Below are 26071 nucleotides of genomic sequence, written 5' to 3'. Positions count from 1 at the left end.
GTTTAGAATGTGTATTAAAATGTAAATCTCTTTTTCCAGTATTTGTCACTAAATATTAATTTTTATCGAAGCTTAAAATCTTTTTGTCCAAATTATTTTCTTACAATAAATTTTTCATAATAATTTGTCGCAAAATGAAGATCATAACAGATCTATACTGAGAAATGTACTACACGGAGTTTCACCTAACCTGAGCATTTTATTAAAAAATGTTCTCAAGGTCACTTTTTTCGTGATTTCAAGGTCATCGAAGTTTTTATTCAAAGGGTACAACATATTTTCATTACAACAGCGTTGTAATCTCTTCAAATGAGATAATTCACTATAGCAAAAAATAAGCGAGGTGTTTAAGGTAGTCAAGTTAGGTGAAATATCCTTTATAAGGAGATCCATCCGCATTTTACGGACGATTCGATAAAGAGGAGTAAGAAATGGAAGTATGGCCGGCTGAGAAAGGCCAGCGGATAAAGATCTCCGTTTGCAGTTCTTGCCGCGGCACCGAAGTGGAATGAACTCGTTAGATATCAGACTCGATGTTGTCTCTGAAAACTTCGTTACCACGATCGAACTAGCGAAAGACAGTGAGTGGATTTACCCCCTCCACCGTAGCTTGTCGCTCACTCGGTTGTCCACCTCCACTTGCCAGTCGTTGTATTCCACTCATGTTCATATTTACGAAAATCAGGGCTGCTGGACTAATCGTTATAAATAAACTATTGCACTGTAGTCGCTGCTTTGGCAACAAATAAAGTATAAACAGATCAGATAGAGTTATATTAATTTAACGCGTTATTATTAAATTATATTAAATTTCCTATAAAATTAATTTTCAGATATTCATCATAATCATATTAAATGTTCTATAAAATTTTTATAAATATAGTCTTATTCCCCTTCAATAATACTAAATTAAATAAATTTCATATTCATTTAACGTTATTATTAAATTATATTAAATTTTCTATAAAATTAATTTTCATATTAATTTAACGTTATTATTAAATTATATTAAATTTTCTATAAAATTAATTTTCATATTAATTTAATGTCATTTTTAAATAATATTAAATTTTCTATAAAATTAATTTTTACAATTCTAATATTATCCCCCTTCAATAATATTACTATACAGAATTAATTTTTTTCAACTTTTTACCCTGAAAAAAGCTTCCTCATTGTTTTAGAATTACGGAAATGATATGTGAAAAACAATAAGTCAAAGTCGAAAGACAGGACTCGTATAATATTATAACAATATTAAGCGACTTGGTGAATTCAATGTCGAGAGAGATAAAAAATATGAAGAACAACTCGACAGAAATAAGACAGGGAAGTACAGACCTAGCAGATCCAGTAAAAGAAATGTCAAGCTTAAAAGAAAACGTAGAAGCGAGCAGGGTAAGACGAGTAGAACGAAGAAAAAGTTACGGAAAACAATTAAAGTATTGAAGGAAGTCGGGAAAAACACAAGAGAAAGAGAGAAAGAGAAGATAATATCATTATCAAAGAGCTACAAACGAGAGATAAGGGAAGGAGACTATTAAAAGGTACATTGAAACTGAAAATAAAAATAAACTATACGCTTTAAATACAAATGAGACATAACAACCAGCTAATAAAAAGCAAAGTGGTTGATAATTGAAAAAACAAACTGAAAGATGGCGAACGAGTTCCTGAAATAACGAGCCACTGTTTTTCTCATAAATGGTTGGAAGACTACGGACTTTTAATCGAAGTTAAAAGTCTTTGTATTCATTGCAAGACGCAGACGGTTTACATTTATTTCTTTTTTGTTTATAACTGCAATCTGATGAAAATAATGCCACAACAATTTTACATTTTACAACGCTTATGTTAGCTTGCCAAGTTGTCATTGTCGTTGTATGCGTCAAATCTTGTAATCGAATTTTAAACCACTTCCCGATGAGCTAGAGACTTGAAACTGTAAACATAGCTCAGAACTGGATGACAATGCAATATTAAAAAAACAAAATTAAAAAGAAAACTGTGGGTCTAGGAGAAAACAAATTTTATATTAACCGTCAAACCTCGTCGCGCGACGCTCGGTAGTACGTGATCGTGTTCAGCGATCCCCACTCCGCTCGCTAGCGCTCCCTACTCCACTACGCGTTCCCACTCCGACTCATCCCCACTCCACTAACCCACTTCGCACCGAAGGAGCTCAGTCAGTGTGGTGTTCCGTTCATTCAGTTCCATTTCGGACAATTTCGGACTCCATCAAGGGAAGTGAATTTTGAGCGCGGATATCTCTGAAACTATGCGAGATAGCGAAAAACTGAATCGAATGAATCTTGTGGCACATTTTGTCAGCTTTAATTTTGTATGGAATGGTATTATCGCTAGGACACATAGTTTCCGAGATATAAGCGGAAAACCGAAAAAGGTGACTTGTACGTGCCCCCCTGTATACCGCGCACCTTCTAGGAGTAGGGACTTTTAGTATGTTTAGCTCGTAACTAGTCCAAACAAAGTCCCAAAGTTAAAAATCGTGTTCCTTCCATTTCCCTCTACGCCCCCTTATGAGCATTCATTGACTAGACTATACAGGGTGTCCCAGAACAAGTGTCGTTCCTTGAAATGGGAGGTTCCTGAGACCATTCTAAGAGACATTTTCCTTTGCACCAATGTCAACTGCGGCTTTGTTTAGGAGTTATTAACGAAAAACACGGACCAATCAGAGCGCGCCCTGGGCCGCCGCGCCGTCACGATGCGATGTCACGGCGTACCGCGACACTCGCTTGCCGGCGCGGCTTGGTCCGTGTTTTTTGTTAATAACTCCTAAACAAAGCCGCAGTTGACATTGGTGCAAAGGAAAATGTCTCTTAGGATGGTCTCAGGAACCTCCCATTTCAAGGAACGACACTTGTTCTGGGACACCCTGTATATCTTGCCTTCCATTTAAAAGAGACTAAAATATAGAAAATAAAAAAATATATAAAAAAAGCTTTTTAGAAACCACGCTTATATTAAAAAGCACTAAAAAGGAGAAAACAATTTTTTCAGACATTAGTGACTATAAATAAAAGCATGGAGCGCCCACGAAGATTACGTCAATATAGTTTAGCGCTCCACGCTTTTATTTATAGTCGCTAATGCCTAAAAAAATTATTTTCTCCTTTTTACTGCATTTTAATACAAGCGTGGTTTTAAAAAGTTTTTTAAAAATGCTTTTGATTATAGTACATTCTAGTATATGTTCTGGTTTACAGAAAACAGTCGAGTTTTTCCCCCTTTTTATTTTACCGTATAAAGGAAAAAATAAACGTATAAAGAAGTTTCGTGTCCGGTTCGCAAACAATAGCCGAGAGGAGATACAGAAATATTGTTCAGTGAATCGGTGACGTCGTTGGATTTGTGTAGACGTCACTCAATAACTAGATTCGATCAATCCATCTAGATAAGTTGGTTCGTGCTATAAATACAGTCGCATTATAAAACTTGTGTGCACTGGCGACGTTACTCGCTCCGCCCTGCACGTGTTTCGAATAGCAAACCGTAGATTTCATGACTATACAATGGGTTCACCTTGCCGGAATATCGCATTGCGGAGGCGTCTCTCAAACCTCGTTTAAGAGCGTATCCTTTCTTACATTTTACATCGCTTTTGGAACACGGTTGCGGTGCGTAACACGTGACGCTGAAGAAACGGGGATGATAAAATAAAAATGGGAGGACCGTTCAGTACTCTACACTTCTGCAGCAGGCAATGTTTATGGACGAAATAAAAGATTTGATATTCGAGCTACAGTGGCGGGCAAAAGATAGTTTAAACACCACGTGAGACAAACATATCCTATTTCTAAATAAACAATCGAATGTCCTTTTATTGCGTTACCGTAGAAATTCATTTTTCTGGCCGTTCACCGTTTTTATTTAGAAAATTGTCTTCTCTGTTTTGTAATCATTCTTACCAGTGATCAATTGTTTATTAATTGATCATTTTGACCAAACATCAAATAATTCTATCCCGAATATGTTATTTTAGAAATTTTATAATTTTCTACAATTTTGACAAATTCAAATGACCTTCCCACTAATACCGGCTTTATTATACAGGGTGTCCCAAAATTCCTGAACATTCCAGAAATGGGAGGTTCCTGAGACCATTTGAAGCGACATTTTCCTTTGCAAAAATGTTATCCGCGGCTTTGTTTAGGAGTTATTAACGAAAAACACGGACCAATCAGGGCGCGTCTACTATAGACAGAGCCTTGCTCGGCCAACGCCAACGTCGCGCTTAGCGGGACCTGTCGAAGAGGCGGAGTCTGTTCACTGTTGCCACGCCCTGATTGTTTTTCGTTAATAACTCCTTAACGAAGCCGCAGATAACATTTTTGCAAAGGAAAATGTCGCTTCAAATGGTCTCAGGTACCTCCCATTTCCAGGATGTTCTGGAATTTTGGGACACCCTCTATTATACTATTTATTATTATATTTTATATAAAATATATTTATTATTATATTATACTATATTATACTTCCAAATTTTGTTTCAAAACGATACAAAATAATTACAATTGTCCATTGTAATTTTATATATGATTTTTCGAGTATAAATAAACAACGAATGCGGTGCTACTGTCAACTGTCGGAAATTCAATAAAATATTTATGGGGTTTCGTTCTTGGTAACGTTACTCTATACTTCGGCATGGTTGTCTAGCGGAAATATTTGTTCTGTATATTTATTTTCCAAGTACACAGCTAAACATAGCGAAAAAATTCCATTTAACTCCGTCCATAAAGGGGTACGTTTTTTCACTTGGAATATCAAATTTTTTGGAAGATATAAACCCCGGCGGTGGTCGAAACGTTTCAGTTTCACAGCGGCGCAGTGAGTGCTCCGTATCAAACACGGAAGTTAATAAAAGTTACATCGAGCGTTTTTTTTTTTATATCCAAGATTTACAGCGTAATAAAGCCAAAAAAACTTTTCTCATCGTACGGTGTATTGGTTCCAATGGGAGAACCGTGAAAATCATGTGTATGTTTCGGACGATTTGGTCCGGAAGTGCCCTTCAAACAGTCTGCCTTCGATAATCGATTCTCCGATCGGTTCGAGAATCTGCTTTTTGACGATGTAAGAACAGACACGGTCGACGGTATGAACAATTAATTACTCGATAATTTATCAGATTTCTTTTCAATTCAGGAGACTTACAGTTCTTGAACCCGTGAGTTAAAGAAATTATGGAACTTTGCACGCAAGTAGAGTAAGTTATGCCAAATTCAAACCTATTTACCGGACCCAAAATTTGTGGCTTTCTCCTATAAATTATGATGTATTTGATATGTATTTGCTGCAGATCGCAGTTTCGATCCTGTAGGATCAATCGTTCAGGAGTTATGCTTGCTTAAAGTTGAGCAATCTGCAGTGTTTACCTGTCAAAAACACTGCAGATTGCTCAACTTTAAGCAAGCATAACTCCTGAACCATTGATCCTACAGGATCCAAACTTCGATCTGCAGGTTCTCCGGGTACAAACCTACTGGATTACATACCAAATACATCAAAATGTATAGGAGAAAGGCACAAATTTTGAGTCCGGTAAAGTAAAGAGCAGCCAAATAATTTCATAAGAAATGATTGTTAAGTCTAGATAAAATGAATATTGTCATTTTTGTAAGGGAACACGTACCAGTTACTTTTAAGGTTCGCTGGTTTAGCGTTAAAGGGGTGGAAACAACAACCCTTGAAAAAATTTTCTTGTTCGCGAATTATCTCAGGAACAACAAATGATATTTAAAGACAGTTGAAACGAAAGTTAAATGGTACTATTGTGTGTAGCAAATTGAAAAAAATTTGTTTTGTCCAAATTATATTTTGAAACGTTTCATTTACTTTTTCAAGCCACATCGTGAGTACCTCCGGTAAAATTGTTATGCCCAAGTACATAGCATGCCACGTTTAAGCCGAATATGAATGCGAACCGTGTACAGCACGAGGGAAAAAATTTAATTAAAAAATCACGTAATGTGCCAGGGACGTCTAATCACAACCGAAGTTTTTAGTAGTTATGGGCAGAGCTTCGCACGTCACATGTACGTGTGAGTTACAATAAATGCTTGAAATTGCAATAATTATAAATAATAATATAATAAATAAATCTGCAAATAAATACTTCTGTAAATCTAAAAGTACTGTTTTTAAAACTGTTCGTAATAACTATTTCTAATCTTAAATGAAATTGAATATTTACAATTTACGACAAAATATTATTTTAGGTACTGTTTTAAAAACTGTTTCTAATATAATTAATATATTTTATTTTGGAAAGTGTACTTATATAATTTCAAATAAAATGGAACATTTACAAATTTACTATTTGAAAGAGTATTTTACCCAGTTCTTCGAAAAATTCGTAAGATTAGAAATAAAAACAGCGTTTATTTATAATTTAAAAGAACACTACTTAATGGAAGGCGTCTGTACTTTGGATTATTCTCTCTAACGTCGACGGTAAAATTTATTCTTCAAATTATATACAACAAATCCGTGACAAAAAATCGTAGACGAATCTTTGAGACTTTGTAAGGTTACGTTGTACCGGTACTCGAACAAATATTGCCCAACCCCCGTAGAGTCGTTTGAATTTGTCAAAATAGGAAAAACACGTTCGGTATTTTCGCACGGTTCTGCAACGAAAAAAGGGACCCTGAATAAACCAGGAATCGTGATAAAAAGTTATCTCTTTCGTTTAAAACAAAAATTCTCTTCGAACAAAAATTTATTTTTTATTTATTTCTCTTCAAAAAGTGTTCTCATCTATAGAAACAAATACTTTATGATCTATAATAACAGCTGCATGGAAACATGTTTTAGAATGTTTATTAAAAATGGTTCCACAAGATGAACAGAAAAAAGCTTCCAACCGTGGAGTATCAACGTCAGTATAAATAAATAAATAACAGATTTAGATTGTAACATTCGACACTTTTAACATCAGAGAATATTGTATGATTATTTGTTCCTGTTAAAAACTGTCTCTAACAAGTATGCTTTTTTATCACGAAAGATTGGAATCTTCTGCTTAAGACGATACCATAAAAATTAACACTAAAAACCGTTTGTAATCAGTACAATAATTTTGCAGCTGAATTTATCTGCTTTTTACTTTACCGAACTCAAAATTTATGCCTTTCTCCTAAAAAAAAAGTATCACGTATTTGAGTTGGGAGGCTGCAAATCGAAGTTTCGATGCTGTAGGATCAATGATTCAGGAGTTATGCTTGCTTAAAGTTGAGCAATTCCAGCGTTTTTGACAGGTAAGGGCGCCGCCATATTGGTAGTGACGGTCGCGCGCCGCTTACCGAGTTGGTAGGGAGGAGGGGCAAGGACCGGCGGTTCTGCTCGGTAAAGGTGAGCGCATACTAGATGGTCGCGGGAAGGCCGCGGGAAGGCCAAAGCCGCCGATGGACGCCCAAAGCCGCCGATGGACGTCCACGCGGGAAGAAATCTCTAGCGGGCCGACGGCTCCACAGCAGGGAGCAGGGCTCCCTGAAAGAAAGGTCCCTTTCCCTAAAAGAGGTGGGGAGCCCACGGAGACCTTTTTTTCTGCCACGCACAGCAGGTAGCCCTGCTCCCTTGCCGCATGGACGTCCATCGGCGGCTTTGGCCTTCCCGCGGCCTTCCCGCGACCATCTAGTATGCGCTCACCTTAAGCGGCCCGCGACCGTCGCTACAAACCAATATGGCGGCGCCGTTTCCTGTCAAAAACACTGTAGATTGCTCAACTTTAAGCAAGCATAACTCGTAAACCATTGATCCTACAGAATCGAAACTTCGATACAATTTAGGGAAGCAGCGCTTGCTATACAATAGCGAAGAGTGTTCTCGCTGGAACCGATCGAATCGCAACGAAATCTTCCTTCTGCGAGAAGTGTATTGTTCTGGATCCGAAGGCGGTCTCGGCGGAAAATATTTGTCAAATCCCTCTCGACAATTCTCCGGGCGAAGCGATATTATTTTAACTATCGACAAGCATTCCATTCAAGACACACATTCCCAATCTTTGCCAATATTTTACATGAAAGACGGCGGGGTACGGCGCGGGCATACGGCACCGCGTGGAGCCATGTAGGAAGGCAAATAACCGTCCTCCCTCTGCGCACACGTTGGCGTCGTTCCGGTAAAATTGAGTTAGCGCTGCGAGTCGCGCGTGTATGAAAAGCTCCGGGAGTTTACTTTCTCCGAAAAGCAAATACACCCCCATCGGAGCCACGGTGGACAATGGAGAAGTAAAGAGAATTCGCATTTCCGACCGCGGCACGTTACCCAACCCGCCTGACTGGCTGAGAGAATTCTCCGAGGCTCCCTTTGATACAATCCGGTAATGTCCCGTTCCTTTTTTCCCCGTCATCGACGTAACGATACCACTCGCAAAGAAGCTAAGTGAAACGGATAAAGGACTTAATGGTACAAAAGGGAATATTTTACTGCCCTGCTAACGGAACGGTGCGAAAGAACCACTGCGAAACGCCCTAACCACCGATTCGGAGAAACTCGATGCTGGCCATTTTCTTTTCTGCCATGCCTGAACGCGGTGTCGCCAGATCAAGACTTGTCTCCCCACTCTACCGTCCCCTCTTCCGTCCACAGTGTCCACACACGACGAACACTTTATTTCTTTGGAATGTTTACATAAATAACATAGCTGTTAAAAAAAATTCTCGGGTAAACTTTACTTCACCGGACTCAACATTTGTGCCTTTCTGGAGCCTTACTGGATGTATTCCAGAAGTTTCGATCCTTTAGGATCAATGGTTCAGGAATTATGCTTGTCTAAAGTTGAGCATTTTTGACAGGTAAGGGCCTGTCAAAAACACTGCAGATTGAACAACTTTAAGCAAGCATAACTCGTAAACCATTGATCCTACAGGATCGAAACTTCGATTCCTAGGTTCTCCTCGTTTAATTCTACTGGATTACATACCAAATACATCATAATTTATTGGAGAAAAGCACAAATTCTGAGTCCGGTAAAGTAAAGAGCAGCCAGGTTCTTGATTACTGTAATCCAGTACAGTAAAATATTTCGTAGAAAGGAAACTAGATGGTTAATAGAATTTTTTGATACAAATGATATTGTTACTGTGGTTTAAAAATTTCTATTCGCCGCGTTACGCTCCTTTCGAAATTTATGTTGCTGCATCTGGCACATTCCTGAAAGCTCCGGTGCTCCCGACAGGGATTTTCAAACCGTAAGCCAGGAACTTTCGCGAAGTCTTTGCTGTTATAACTTCTACCCTATTTAATGTAGTTACTGTGGCTGACTTAACGAGGAAATCTATTCGTCTCGCGTATCGCGGAGCTGATTTGATTGAGTTACTTCGAATGGAGCTGTAACTTAAATGGAAAGACGAGTTCGTAAACAATTATTTCTCACGACGTAACGTTTGCAGAAAATCTGCGCAGAATTTAATGGACAGTCGCCAATTATTGCATACTAGTCTACTACCATTGTGCGTTTAAAAATAATAATAATAATAAGTATTATAGAAATATTTTGTTCCACTGAGCAATAGTTTGGGAAATAATATGAAAATTCTCGCGTTCTCTCATGAATTTGCACGCTTTCCGTCGACCACCAAATGAATCGCCACTGTCTCCAACACCAGTAACAGATATCACCGGGAATGATTAAAACGGATCCGTATAAATGGAGGAATAGACTTTTGAAAAGCGTGCTGCACGGTCTGGTGTCCTCTTTCCATTCGCTCTTTCAAAGCATCGACACCGGTTAGATACGATCGAGAGATGGATGCATTCACGCCGGCGAGACTGGTTTCCTCCTTTTTCGTTGCCGGAAAGCCGGAAATACGTGACGGTCAAGCTGAAGGAGAAGAAGACTGCGGCGAAAGGCGAACACTGCCCTAATAAGTCGATAGAGTAGGGTGAAAGATCCAATTACTGTCATCCTAAACTGCTTTACTTAAAATAACAAATACACAAATCAATTATTAATCCAGTCAATGATTGCTCATGAGGGGGGTGTAGAGGGAAATGGAAGGAACACAATTTTTAACTTTGGGACTTTGTTTGGACTAGTTAGGAGGTAAACATACTAGAAGTCCCTACTCCTAGAAGGTGAGCGGGCTACAGGGGGCACGTAGAAGTCACCTTTTTCGGTTTTCCGCTTATATCTAGGAAACTATATGTGCTAGCGATAAGACCATTGTATATAAAATTAAAGCTGATAATATGTGCCATACGATTGACTCCATTCAGTTTTTCGCTATCTCGCATAGTTTCCGAGATATCCGCGCTCAAAATTCACTAATTGTGCTGAGGAGTTCTTTTTCACAATTAGTGAACTTTGTGCGCGGATATCTCGGAAACTATGCGAGATAGCGAAAAACTGAATAGAATCAATCTTGTGGCATATTTTGTCAGCTTTAATTTTGTATAGAATGGTCTTATCGCTAGGACGCATACTTTCCGAGATATCCGCGCACAAAGTTCACTAATTGTGAAAAAGAACTCTTCAGCACAATTAGTGAATTTTGAGCGTAGATATCTCGGAAACTATGCGAGATAGCGAAAAACTGAATCCAATCAATCTTGTGGCACATTTTGTCAGCTTTAATTTTGTATAGCATGATATTATCGCTAGGACGCATAGTTTCGGAGATATAAGCGAAAAACTGAAAAGGGGGACCTTCTATGTGCCCCCCTGCACTCCGCTCACCTCCTAGGAGTCGGGACTTTTAGTATGTTTACCTCCTAACTAGTTAAAAAAAGACCCAAAGTTAAAAATTGTGTTCCTTCCATTTCCCTCTACAACTTTTCGTTGACTGGACTGTTTGCTTGCACCTCCGTTTCCTTCTTCCATTGATTTTTATAAAATAACAAAAAATGTTGCACCTACTTGAAAGTTTTCCCGAGGTCATTCGAAACAACTTTCTCCATTGCGAAAATGTTGTCCGGGGCTCCGTTAAGAAGATATTAACGAAAAACACCGACCAATCAGAGCGCGGTGGGCGGAGCCTGGTCGGCCAATGCCAAAGTCGTGTTTTTCATTAATAACTCCTAAACGAAGCCGCGGAGAACATTTTCGTAAAGGAAAAGATTGCTTCGGATAACCTCAGCAATGACCTCAGCACCTTTCAAGGAATTATAACAGTTACATACAGCATTTTGTAATAGGAAATACACGGTTCACGTAATGGAAGATTCAAGTGACTTTCATATCATAGGACGTTCTAACGGGTGTCCATATGATAACGGTGGTTCTACGTTTCGACCTATCACCGTATCGCGCGAATGAAAATGCGTCAACGAGATCAAGACCAGTCTTTAGGGGAGTTTATTCGAAGTGTGATGGCCGTGAAATTGTCCCCCTGATGGGCCAGATCACTTTAGAAGATCGATTTTCTTATTTCACGTTCGCTGAACTTCGGAGAATTGCATGGGAACCTTTCAATGTATTCGGGATATTTTGCAGTCACTTTCTGTACGAACGTTTTTGTGAAAAGTGCCTTTCCTTGTCAATTATAAATGATGAATAGGTGTAATTTAAAAGAAAAGGAAAGGAAAGGAAAATTTGAACACATACTCTTATAGTGTATTATTTTCAACCTACTAAACGTAATAAGGAAGATAATTTTATAATTAATTTATAATTTATAAATTTATTAATTTATAATTTATATTAATTTATAAATTTATTAATTTATAATTTATAATTTATAAAATATATAATTCATAATTTATAATTTATAAAATATATAATTCATAATTTATAAATTTAATAAATAAATATTTCACTCCAGTTTGTTGCAATTCGGGTAAGAAATTTTGATTTTGCATAAAGATCCGCAGTCTGATGACGAGTATAAAAGAATTTAACCTGAATTTCCATTAACTTTTTGAACATTGGAATTTTCTTTGTATGAAATTTTGAACTGCAATGGAAATGATTCATAATGATATTTATCAGGTAGATCGAATTCTTCTTGAATAAGTGGTCGAGTTTCTTCCGAGTTCAGCGTCGCGTAGAAATTAGGTAAAAATGTCTACCCTGACGAATGAACACGCGCATATTAATACCTGAAAATTGTGTCAGCAGAACTACTTATTTCGCTCTTATTTCACATTTCGCTCGCTTACGGCGCTAAGCATGCCCACCAGCGTCAAAAGAACGAGACATTAATTACATTAGAATGAAACGCGGTTGTTTGCTTAGATACTTGGCCTAGCAGGGATCCTCTAACGAGTAAAGGAGCTAACAAAGCGGGGCCAGGGACTTGCATTCTCCTAACCAGTGTCATTGTCAGAAACATTACTGCGCGGCCGTGGAAAATTACATTGCGTAAGACGATGTTCCATCTGAATTAATCGAGGTGGTTAAGAATAAATTGAAACATTAAATGGGAACGTGATTTTATAAAGATTACACTGTCCAACAGCTAAAAAGTATTTCGATTCCCACTATACGATTCTTATAGAGTTTTTCGCGCTGATTCCAAATCTGTCCTTAATTTTTTCCCTAGACGTACAGTTTTTGAGAAAATTGAGTTTTAAAAAAAGACATATTTTTCGACTTTGAACAAATATTGTGATGTTATTATAAAAGATATTGAATTGTTCTTTACAGCAGAAGATTCTGTAGACTTTTCCGAATACAGTGATACCCAATATTAATACATTATGATTGTTTAAACATGATTAAACAATCATTAAAGACGGAGAGACACTCTTGCACCAATTTTTGCGGATATTTTTGAATTTATCTAAAAAAATAAAGGTCCAGCGGAAAATCGAAGCACACCATGCGAAAGAGCAGACTTTTATCTTGAGAAACCACCCTTTCAAGTTTGCATGGTCGACGTTTTTTTCGAACCAGAAAGCAAAAAAACTTCGCCCGACATAAGTTCCACGGTATGCGGCGCAGAGAACGGCCGTTTAAACATGTTTAAACAATCATAATGTCTTTATATTGGATATCACTGTATTCGGGAAAGTATACAGAATCATTTGCTGTAAAGAACAATTCAATATCTTTTATAATAACATCACAATATTTGTTCAAAGTTGAAAAATATATCCTTCTTAAAATTCAATTTTCTCAAAAACTGTGCGTCTAGGGGAAAAATTAAGGGCAGATTCGGAATCAGCGCGAAAAGCACTATAAGAATCGCATAGTGTGGGAATCGAACTACGAAAAAAAAGTTGAAATTTGTTGGACCGTGTTATTGTACCTATTTCATTGAAGATTGTTTGAACAGCTCTCAATTGGTAAATTACAATTTTTACAGGTTTACAACATTGTATTAATTTGAAAATAAATATTTGAAACAAAACGGCTCATATAGTTAAGTAATCGGAAAATATTTTAAACGAATCTCCAAGTTTACATTCCAGTCTAACTAAAATGAGAAAATGATATGCATTGCACAGTTAGTTCTCAGGAACCACAAATGTTAATAATTCGCTTTAGAATTAATTGCTGCTGTGCAACATGCAATAGTATGCAATAATCGTATTGTACAACTATACTACGATATGTACAATGTACAATCGTATTATATCGAGACATATTTAAAGGGAATTGAATACGATGTTTCAGCCTGAACAAAATGGCATTGATGTACATCGAACATTTCGTTCTTGATCGCGCGATGTTAATATTTCACGTACAATAAACTATGACTGTGCTGCATGCAGTAACATGCAATCACATTACATGCGTAGATAATCCATATTTGGATACATGTCTCACATTCGACAGCCTCATTCACGAGCTATGAATGATTACCAATCGATCGGTCGCAGGTGACGCACTTCTGTTTAATATAGGAATTTCGTGTCTATACTGAAGCATACACCAACAATTATCTGAAATTATTTACTGGAAAATACAAGCTCAATCGACGGAGCGAATTTATGGTAAGCTGCAAGTAAAAATACGGGGACTTTCAATAATATCTGGACAGTCTAAAAGAAAATAACGTAATCATACAGGGTGTCCCAAAAATGTACTTCCTTGAAAGAGATGATTCCTCGGATTATTTGAAGCAACTTTTTCCTTTGCGAAAATGTTCTCCGCGGCTTCGTTTAGGAGTTATTAACGAAAAACATGAACCAATCAGAGGCATTGGACAGACTCCGCCCACCGCGCTCTGATTGGTCGGTGTTTTTCGTTAATATCTTCTTAACGGAACCGCGGACAGCATTTTCGCAAAGGAAAAAGTTACTGCGAATCACGCAAGGAATCACCCCTTCCAAGAAAATACAAAGTAAATGTTTAACAAATTGCAATTAGTCATAGTGGCAGAGAAATTACTAAGGATTGCTTTCTACAACTTTTTCATACAATTATTTCTTTCAGTACTAATAATAGTCCCACATTTTTTATTCCATAATTATTGAAATCACTTATTGTTAGTCCACTTTTGATAAAGTTGCTCCTTGTTGAAGAATGTCCGGAGACTTTTTGAACTGACTGTATATTCACAGCAGCTTGTTATTTTCGCGAGACTTGAGAGAAACTAGCTTCTCTTAGAATTATGCTTGTAAATTAATATTAATGGTTTCTTGCCGCATCTGCTATCACGCTAGACTGTGCGCGTCAGTTATTGAGGGTAATTAGAATGATGTGCTAAATTAATTCACCGATAAATTGCAGTAATAAAACTTCAAGTTTCCAATGCTTTTTTCATCATCTTGGACAGGCTGAAAATGATATTGTTAAAGAATATTCATTTCACTCTAAAGGAGAATACAAACATCATGTTGGGAATGATATTTACGATGGTATATAACAATGTTTTACGAATTTTAACTCTTTTTTACGCTCTCTCCAACATTCAGTGAAATATTTATAGACGCTCTTACGCCACGAACGCGAATCTGAAAAACGTTTTCCTTTATTCCTTTCAGTGTTTGAAAATTTTATTCCGGAAAAAGTCAAGCTTTCATCGTTCAAATGTTTTCGTGCTTTAGTTATAAAAAACGATACAGATGTTGTCGAAAACAATTCTGTAAACTGTTCAATGTCTACAAAATTAATGAGATGTACAACATTAATTGTTAGCAAGAAAGCGTTCAAGTTTAAATAACTTGTAGAACTGTAAATTAATTTTTCATACGTATAAATCCAACATTTGCATGTCACTCGTTGTACTAAAAACAATTTGCAGTAAATCTGTCACATCTGCAAAATTGTTGGAGGTGTACAACATTAATTTTCCGCGGGGAAAAAAGCCATCGGAGCGCAATCTCCATCACATTTTTGAGTCGGGGCGAGCAGTTCGTTGCCGGGTGCCTTGGGGAGCATGAAGACGAAACAAAAAGTTCCCAGGATTTTTCTGACTGAAAAAATGAAAACTGTCGACGGCCGTGGTTGAAAACTATTCGTCCTGCGTTCTACAAAAGTCCCGGCGTAACAATGGGCTTCCAGCTGGGCTGGATATCTTTGATAGTGGATGGACCGTGTGTTTGCATGTTCCACTAAAAATCGTGTCACACGAAACGGCGAGCAACGACGGCGACAACTAATCAGATTTGGCACCGTCGTGTATGGCTTCTATAACTGCAGATAAAACAGCCGGTTGAATTTGTGGTCGGTCCGTGCAAAAACGAGAATAATAACCGTACGAGAAGGCACGGTCGGGCTTAAATCGCGAAACCGCTGCCGCAATCACGTAAAATGACATACCGACGTCAGCTTGGAATCTTCTCGGATCCTCTTCAAACACGAACCCCTGAATTCTGTCAACAATTGCGCAATTAAATTCATTTGGTTTCGTCCGTCTGCCTTTATGGAACTAGCACGGTTTAAAAAAAAAAAAATTACGCTTCGTTACGTTCCAGTTGAAGATTCATCATCGATTGCAGTGGACCGACGTACCATTTGCAGAAGAATCTGTCCTTGGAGGGTGTAATCTTGTTTGGGTTAATTTATGTATACGGCAGAGTCCCAATCTAAGTCGTAAACTTCTTTATTTTTCATTATTTTTTATAACGACACTATGTATTTTTAATTTCGGCTGTTTTTTTACTTTACAAAACTCAAAATTTGTGCCTTTCTCCCACAAATTAGGATGTATTTGGTATGCGATCCAGTAGATTTGTACCCGGGGCGGCTGCAGATCCAAGTTTCAATCCTGTAGGATCCATGGTTCAGGAGTTATGGTTGCTTAAAGTTGAGCAATCTACAATGTTTTTTACAGGTAAGGGCGCCGCCATATTGGATGGTAGCGACGGTCGCGGCCCGCTTACCTTGCCCACCTAGCGGCTCTGCTCGGTAAGCGGCGCGCGACACTACAAACCAATATGGCAGCACCATTATACTTGTCAAAAACACTGAAAAATGCTCAACTTTAAGCAAGCATAACTCCTGAACCATTGACCCTACAGGATCGAATCTTCGATCTGCAGCCGCCCCGGATACAAATCTACTGGATTACATATGAAATACATCGTAATTTATAGGAGAAAGGACTGAGTTATGACCTTGACAAAAAATATATGTATACATACAAGCTGTCCCACGCACCTGGAACAGGTTGTACCTCCTAAACGGTCGGGAATACAGGAAAATGTTATAAGAAATAGTTGAATGGCATCAGACGGTGCATACCACGTAACTAATTTTATGCAATTTTGTGCATCGGTGCATCAGAAAAATGCAACTGCACTTTTTTTAAAAATGGAAACCTACATTTTTTACTGCACCAATCGATGCAGTTTATTTTGCTCTACATAAAAGTACTAACATACTTATGACCTAAACTTATTCGTTAGGAAATTATCGAAGCTAAAACGTAGGTACTCCGGAACACTTGCCGAGACCGAAGTATAATTCAGTGAACTTTTAGCTTCGATAACTTCTTCACGAATAAGTTTAGGGCAGGGGTCGGCAACCTGCGGCTCGCGAGCCATATGCGGCTCTTTGGATGTGAAGCTGCGGCTCTTTAGTTCCATACGCAAATATTATTTATTTTATAAAAAAAAAACATTTAAAAATCGTTCTGAACTGATTAACGAGGATTAGGCACCGATTCTATCTCTCAGCCACTTGTACTCGTTTTTCACCGCACCCCTCCCCCGTGACACGAGTCGTCACTGTCGTCAGTCCGTCGGAAGCTCTCGAATGACGCCGTCGTCGGATATTTCTATGTAGGTTTTATAATTCGCTTTCGACGCAAGACAATTTGGCGTCTTCACCAGTGCTTTGCCTGTGACGTATAGTTTGTTGTTTCAAGTAAAAGAGTTAGAAGCGAATTATCTTCTCAAAGTTATGTATGTACATATATACAATATACATATATATTATCTAATTTGTTGTGAAAAACACTACTTATATATGAATAAACAGATATTTTTTCTTATGAATAAATAGATTAGTTTTTTTTATCAAAAAACTTTATTTATGCGAGTACTATTCATTGTTGGCAAGAAAAAATTTTGTGGCTCTTTAAAAACTTTGAAATTTTATAAATTGTAATCTTTGACTCTTCCGACTCAAAAGGTTGCCGACCCCTGGTTTAGGGCATACGTATGTTAGTACTTTTATGTAGAGCACAACAAACTGCATCGATTGGAGCAGTCAAAAATGTAGGTTTCCATTTTTAAAAGAAGTACAGTTGCACTTTTCTGATGCACCGATGCACAAAAGTGCATAAAATTAGTTACGTAGTATGCACCGTCTGATGCCATTCAACTTTTTCTTATAACATTTTCCTCTATGTATCCTCGACCGTTTAGGAGGTACAGCCTGTTCCAGTTGCGTGGGACACCCTGTATCGAAGTATGATGTTCCCATCCACTTATTTCACATCGTTGATTATACAAATAGAAAGCCATGATCGGTTGAACTATAAAAACAATCTGTTTAATCGTGGAATGATTATGCCACACGAATATTTCACCGCTTTACTCGTCCAGATGTGTACAGTCTCGATATTTCACGATCTAGATAAATTTTAGACGGATAAAGTGATTACTATGCAATCGCTTCGCTCCCTTTCCCTTCTTACTAAGTTCCTTGCTGAACGAAATCGCGGATCGATCAGTCGCCCCCAGAGCGCAATCATGTAGATCAACATTTAATTTGAGATACACTCTCAGATTCTATTTCAACGAAGTTTCCGGTATCGGGCTGCAACTCCGGGACTCTCTATACCTTTCGAAGACTTCGTAATCTTCCAATTAATCTTGGTTACTTTACACGATGATACAGACGGAAAGATATCGACTGATGACCTGGTAAGCGTCGAAATTCGAAATGGAATTATTCGAGGAGATACTCCGTCCGGAAATGTGTTCTTGACGAATCATTATTTAAAAAATATTACATAACGAATCATGGCTATTTAATCATCTTGTGGATGTGGCATTTAAATATCAAATATCAAATCATCTCCGTTATTTCTTGTTTTAGTGGATAAAGTTCTCACGACACAGTGAAAAGTCACAATTTAACGAGATTTCAAGGCGATTGCTGTCAGACCTAGTTAAATTACATTTAAAATGAAAATAAGAAATAACCATTTGAAATCATTTATTCCGCACCGTTTTATATTTCCAATACTGTTACTTGAAGATAAAGATAATATTAGTTTATTTGAAGTAATAGAGCAATTTCGAATTGTATATTAGTTCGATACCTCTTTACTTCAAGTTCGACAAAACTAAACATGAGCATGTCAAATTAATTATTAACATGTACGTAGTTGTTTATATCCTAATTATTAACTGGAATTGTTCGAAATTTTGTAGGTTCCTTCATCAGAGATTTAAATTAGAATGAATGTATGCATTCATGACCATAATGGGTCGGTGAAAAATTTTAAACAGTAAAAAGATTAATAGAATTTTAGAGAATCGATATATCGTATGCAACTTGTTGAAGCTGGTAGCTTCTATAGGGGCATTGACGGATGCAGTGGATCAGAAAAGTATTTAATTAATTATTCCGTATGTCTACGCTTTTTTATATTAAAATCTGTTGAAGAACTATTTACTGTGGAATCTCTCAAAAATATAAATGTCCATGCGTGGAAGCACTGATGACATTTTAATGAAACAAAAATTTTGATCATCTTTTGGAAAACTTTAAAAGATTCTCCACTGGAGACGTCAAACAAAAATAGATAGCTATTTATTTCTTGTGTCCAGCAGTTGCAAACAATCTTTATTTTGCATAAAGATTAGTGCTATAATTAATAATCATACTATGTAATTATACTTCGATAAGTAAGACAAATGATTTTAACATCGAGATATTTGCGGCTGAATGGAATTAAAATTTTTCCCCGAGGTTTTCCCAATAAATTGTTTATGAGACAAATGGAAAAATGTGGTTTATTAACAACCACATCGAATACATAGTACGCATTGAAAACTTACAGCTATTGTATTGTACACATACATACACAATATGCATCGATAATATCGCAGGGAGTAAAAAACGTATTCGAATTATTGGTTAAAATATCCCAATTATTTATTGGAGCAAACAGCCACCATATCGAGCACCTGGAGCCTTAGCAATGGCCAATGAACTGCGAAAGTACGTATCCTCGGTTACCGCTTCTGATAACGATATACAGTGAGTGCGAAAAGTATTCGTACGCCCTTTAAAATAGAATAACTTTTTCATAATTGTACCAAACGACCTGATTTCTTATAATCAATTCGAAGCATTGGAATCTGAATATTTTAAATTAGCGAATTTTCGCAATCAGGGTTAAATATTCGAATTTGTCGAAGATCAGAAAATTGTTGTAAATCTTTTAGTAGCCGAGTTTCATAATCATTTAGATGCATATCCTAAATGGTTCGATTTGTATGTATGCCGCACCGCATAACCGAGATCCTGATAACCAAGACAGCGAATAATCGAAATCCAGTTAATCGAGGTCCTACCGTGCTATAAAATTCCATTAGCCCCGGCATGCGGTCATCATCTAGCACACCCATTTTAGAGTGATTGTAGACATAGCTATAGAATTGCTTATATCAGAATTGCGACATTATCGAACGATAAAGCTACGATAATTCTGTGAAATAATAGAGGAAATATTAATTCAATAATATTTCTAAATTCTATATAAAATTTCTATCAATAATATTATTCCTTCTCAAATAATATTAGATACATAAAATTTCATATTAATTTAATAATATTTCTAAATTCTATATAAAATTTCTATGAATAATATTATCCCTTTCTCAAATAATATTAGATACATAAAAGTTCATATTAATTTAATAGTATTCCTAAATTCTATATAAAATTTCATATTAATTTAATAATATTTTTAAATTCTATATAAAATTTCTATGAATAATATTATTCCCTCAAATAATATTAGATACATTTTTATATTAATTTAACAATATTTTTAAATTCTATATAAAATTTCTATGAATAATATTATCCCTTTCTCAAATAATATTAGATACATAAAATTTCATATTAATTTAATAATATTTATAAATTCTATGTAAAATTTCATATTAATTTAATAATATTTTTAAACTCTATATAAAATTTTCATAAATAATATTAGATATATAAATTTTCATATTAATTTAATTATGTTTTTAAATTCTATATAAAATTTCTATAAATAATATTATCCCTAAAAATCTGCTTTTGAAATTACAACGTCGTTACGTTCATCATCGAAATATTACACTTACACTCTAGTGATCTTACTTACCAATTACAGTATTTCATCGATGAAAGTCCCCAACACGGGTCTACCCAGGGTTATTTATACGCCAGGGATACTATTCTTTGAGTTTTGTCGAACATAGAGAAACATAACTAATCCGATGTCAAACTGATTTATTTTTCATTATTTTTTTTTATGGAACTTTCACCAACATATTCGTGGCATTTTCATGGCCCCTCAAGGGGGTACACCCCGCAGTAGTGGGGACAGTTCCGGGACATTTATGGATAAAATACTGTAATTTGTCATTCTCGATTATTTTTCTTTCACATCCTCCTTGTTTATTAACAATATTATTGTGTTAATTATTAATTGTTTGACATTAGAAATGCTGTTGGGTCAGTCTATTATTTTTTCGACTATTTTTCTTTAGATAATTCTTGTTTCCTTTGCATTCTATTCGAAATCTATATTCCACAATGTTATTATTTAACAATATAATTCTTGTTTTCTCTGCATTCTATACGAAATGAATATTCGACAATATTATTAACAGTATCATTATTAAATTATTAAAATCGTCACAATAATCAACATCATAATTGAACAAATATCAATTATGTCACCTGTTGTTTGTTTGACATTATAAATGCTGTTGGGGCAGTGTATTATTTTCAGATAATTCTTGTTTTCTCTGCATTCTATTCGAAATGAATATTTGACAATATTATTAACAGTATCATTATTAAATTATTAAAATCGTCACAATAATCAACATCATAATTGAACAAATATCAATTATGTCACCTGTTATTTGTTTGACATTATAAACGCTATTTGGTCAGTCCGGAAGAGAATTTCAAATAAAAAAAGATGATTGGTAACTGCGCCATAAAATGTCCGAACCATTGGGGAATTCGCAATCTATGAGCATAATGCACTTACTACATAATCCATGCTCCGCCAGTAACAGAGACTTCCTAACTCCGCGAAGACAATGCTCCCGGAAAGCTTTTAATGGAACGGTCGCGTTGGCGAGCCAGATTAATATGAAAAGTTAAATGAAATTTCAGGTGAAAAAAAAAACGGAAAAAAGGACAAAACATCGAGAAACGAAGTTGGGTTGAACCGGAATTTATCGAAAGAGGAAATGACGACATCATATTTTCGAAGCACAATCCACGCACTTAATCTCGTTATAAGTTGACGGGGCCCGAACCGTGGACCGATAAATTCACGGAATCGCTCGTATAAGTGTTGAAACTTGTTCGGAACGAGACTCCGGACGAAGAAGTTTCGCTCGAAGAAAACAAAACGAGCCGGCGGACAAGCTATCGAATTTTCGGCACCAGCCACATCTCTTTTTCGCCGAGGACTCGTCTTCTAAGTGGTCGCCTTTACCTTTTGGATGCGACCCGGATTGCGACGATTAAACGACCGATGAGGGGGGGGCGGGGTAGTGGGCGTTGAGGGGCGATAGGAGAAAAAGAGAAGAAGAACCGAAGAAGGTATAGGGCGAAAGAAAAATGGCAACCGATGGGCAAAACAGCCGAAGAATCGAGGAACTTGCGAACCTGACCGGTGCGCAATTATCGAAACTGGGTCGAGCCACTCTCGAATATTACCGTTTGGCTGAGCACCGAGACAACTCGATAGAAAACTTCCAGCGATTACAAATACAGCGACAACGGGCGGCCATCGTTGCCAAATTCGAGGGCGCGCCACCGCCGCGCAAGAAACACCGAAGTTTGATTAAACTTCCGAGGTAGTTATATCTCGCTCCCCCGCCGCTATACGAAATAATGCATTCCGTTTTTTAGCGGGACTTCTTCTGCCCTGCGGCTCCGTCACATTTAGCTAGATCATTTGCAGTTTTCCGTTTTTACCCCCTGCCGAGCACTTGCGGCTCCAGATAACATTTGTTTTGGTGCTGTAGCCGAAAATAAAAAGACCACGCTATTGTTAATTTTGATTTAGTAGATAACATAAATAAAGTTTCCTGTATAAAAAGCAATGGTCATCCGCCCTAGTGGTGAATCCACGCCACAGGATCGGTGAACATTTCTAAGAGAAACTTGCCGCAAAATTGTTTACAACAAAGAAAATTAGATAAGGATATAAAAGAAAAATAGATTTATACCCGGGGAGGCTGCAGATCGAAGTTTCGATACTGTAGGATCAATGGTTCAGGAGTTATGCTTGCTTAAAGTTGTGCATTTTTCAGTGTTTTTGGCAGGTAAGAGCGCCGCCATGTTGGAGTGCAGTGACGGTCGCGCGCCGCGTACCGAGCAGAATAATAATTAGTTGGTTGGTGATTAAGCTCGGTATTTATTACTGCTCGCCACTACAAACAAATATGACGGCGGCCTTACCTGTCAAAAACACTGAAAAATGCTCAACTTTAAGCAAGCATAATTCCTGAACCATTGATCCTACAGAATCGAAACTTGGATCTGCATCTTCGCCGGGTACAAATCTACTGGATTACATACCAAATACATCATAATTTACAGGAGAAAGGCACAAATTTTGCGATGGACAATGTCGAGACGAGTTCACTGAGTTATGACCTTGGTCAAAATTTGTGTCTTTCACCTAAAAAAGTATGATGTATTTGAGTTGAGAGGCTGCAGATCGAGTTTCGATACTGTAGGATCAATCGTTCAGAAGTTATGCTTGCTTAAAGTTGAGCAATCTGCAGTGTTTACCTGTCAAAAACACTGCAGATTGCTCAACTTTAAGCAAGCATAACTCCTCAACTATTAATCCTAGAGGATCGAAACTTGATCTGCAGCCGCCCCGGGTACAAATCTACTGAATTACATACCAAATACATAATAATTTATAGGAGAAAGGCACTTTTGCGTCCGGTAAAGTAAAATTTACCCTTTGCCCGGCAATCAGAGGCGATCACGAAAATCACGAACCACTGTGATAAATCAGCGTGATTGAGAACGACCGTGATCGAATCGCGAGTGATCCAAAAGTAACGGTACACGCCAATGCCTAGCCAAGACTGCAATCGCATCGATCGGTTTGTACGGTTGTTTCGCGATTATTCGTGGCAATGTGGGTGCACAGTGCACACGTAGAGGAGGTCCGGTGTTACTCGCACTATATTTGGCCAGCGGAGTAATTCGGCTAATTACCGAATGCAATTAACCGGAATTAATCGAGATAAACCGTCCGATTATCACCGCCGCGCCGTTTTCATTGTTTCTCAATCTAGTTCTGATTGTTGATTTTATGCTACTACGAAACGTACCAATCTGTCTAGCAATCTTTATCGGCGCTGGCTTCCGTCCTGCTACAATCGATATTCCCCGCATTGATTGTACCGGGACCAATTGAAATTCAAATTTGATGGCGCCGAATCACGTCTTCGCGTCTTCCGAGGCTTAAAGGGAATTTTTTTCATATATTGAATCCGGAAACAGCTGCCGTTGCGATTACGCGTCGAACAAACAGTGGGATAGAAAGATTTCGTACATTTGGTAGGGTACAGTAGCCTGATAAAAGACTTCCGGTAACGAGACTGAATTTACTAATACATAGAAATGATGAAGAATTTCTGTGAAACAATCAATAGATCTTTATGCATTTATGAAGAAATTGGTTGGGTGAAATATAAAACAGTGAAAGGTTTAAAACATTCGGGAATGTTGTAATATTTAATGTAACAACGTCGTTAAGGGATGAAATCCATTTTTATGTTATTTCTGATCTCCACAATCAATGTAAAAATAATAATAAATCTAATAATATAAATTATATATTAATAATAATTATACATATACTAATTATATAATTTTTTAAAAAAGAAATAAGTCTAATAATTAGACTACATTTATGTAATTTTTAATTTTTATAGACGAATTTTAAGACAGTGGAATAATATGGCTAGGTGAAATATACAACAGTGAAAGGTTTAAAACATTCGGGAATGTTGTAATATTTAATGTAACAACGTCGTTAAGGGATGAAATCCATTTTTATGTTATTCCTAATCTCCACAATCAATGCAAAAATAATAATAAATATTAATAATAATTATATGCTACTAATATAATTTAAAAAAAATAAATCTAATAATTAGACTCCGTTTATGTAATTTTTAATTTTTGTAGACGAATTTTTTAAGACAGTGGAATAAAATAGAATCTTAACATTCCGTCGTCTTGACATTCCGTCAAATCTTAACAATTTGTTTATTAGTCACCACAGAGAGAAATATTTAAACATTCTGCTGAAGTATCACTCGAGCATTCAATCGGAGACTACAATAACCACGTCAGAATTATTTCAGATTGTTTTGAAATCTAAAACAATACGAAATCAGGTCAGGGAATGAAAGACCCGTTCTTTAACCCGCAGAGGGTAACAGGAGGAATTTCTTTCCTTCGATGAAAAAAAGCCAGTTCTTTCGCAAAGAATCTTCCAGTTTATGCGCGAGTTAACATTCAAAATATTTTCCAAGTTATTAATTACTGAAGCGTACGCAGGTCAATACTTCGAATTTGTATTTCAAATCTTAAAATGTAGGTAAATGACCTTTGACGTTGAAGCAACATTAAATAAATAAATAAAAAAATGTTAAAAGCGTCTTTTTTGTCAAGGTCGCCATTCTGAACAACATTTCCTTCTAAACTTCTTGGCGATAGTTTTGAACTTGTAAGTATTTGTTTTTACAAACCACGCTTATATTAAAATGCACTAGAAAGGAGAAAATAATTAAATAACTTTTTTAGGCATTAGTGACTATAAATAAAAGCGTGTGGAGCGCCCACGAAGATTACGTCAATATAGTTTAGCGTCCCACGCTTTTATTTATAGTCACTAATGCCTAAAAAAATTAGTTTCTCCTCTTTAGTGCATTTTAATATAAGCCTGGTTTTTAAAAAGTTTTTTTTTTATACAATCTTTTTGGAAATAGTCTTGTAATTGGTCGATTGGTATCTACTTACAAATCGGACACGAGGCACGGCGTCGGATGGAAACAAGTTCTCGAACGGAGTTTTCCGTGGCCGTTGGTTAACGCTGCCGGCTCCACTTTGCTGCGATTGGTCAATTAAGATTTACGTGTTTCGAGCAATGACGGCCCGACACGACGATACTGCACGGTTCGACAGTTTTCCGGAAAATTTATCGTTTTGTCGTTTGTCCGTACGGGCGGCCGCCCGGCCTGCACGGAACGACGCGTCGCCTTTCTCTAGCGGATTTATTCGCTATCGAGACAACATTCGGAACGCCACAAAAGACGGAACAGCAATACATTTTTCAACGAGCACACGCGACACATTTTTCGCTGCTCTCACACTTGCTGCTTGACGCATTACCCACCGCAATTGTTCGATAGGCTTTCAAATTTTATCATCCATTCTTAACCTGTTAACCGCGAAGAACGCTTTGAACAGCCATGCTGA

At 37.0% G+C, this 26071-nt stretch overlaps 1 protein-coding gene across 6 annotated transcripts in view; it reads left to right on the top strand.

The window, feature by feature from the left end:
- Nucleotides 1-26071, top strand: part of LOC143213078 (uncharacterized) — an 832749-nt gene that overhangs the window by 124250 nt on the left and 682428 nt on the right. The window lies entirely within an intron of this gene.

The sequence above is a fragment of the Lasioglossum baleicum genome, chromosome 10 (genome assembly GCF_051020765.1).
Source record: "Lasioglossum baleicum chromosome 10, iyLasBale1, whole genome shotgun sequence".
In the NCBI taxonomy this organism is placed as follows: domain Eukaryota; kingdom Metazoa; phylum Arthropoda; class Insecta; order Hymenoptera; family Halictidae; genus Lasioglossum; species Lasioglossum baleicum.
This window is presented reverse-complemented; position numbering and strand designations above follow the sequence as displayed.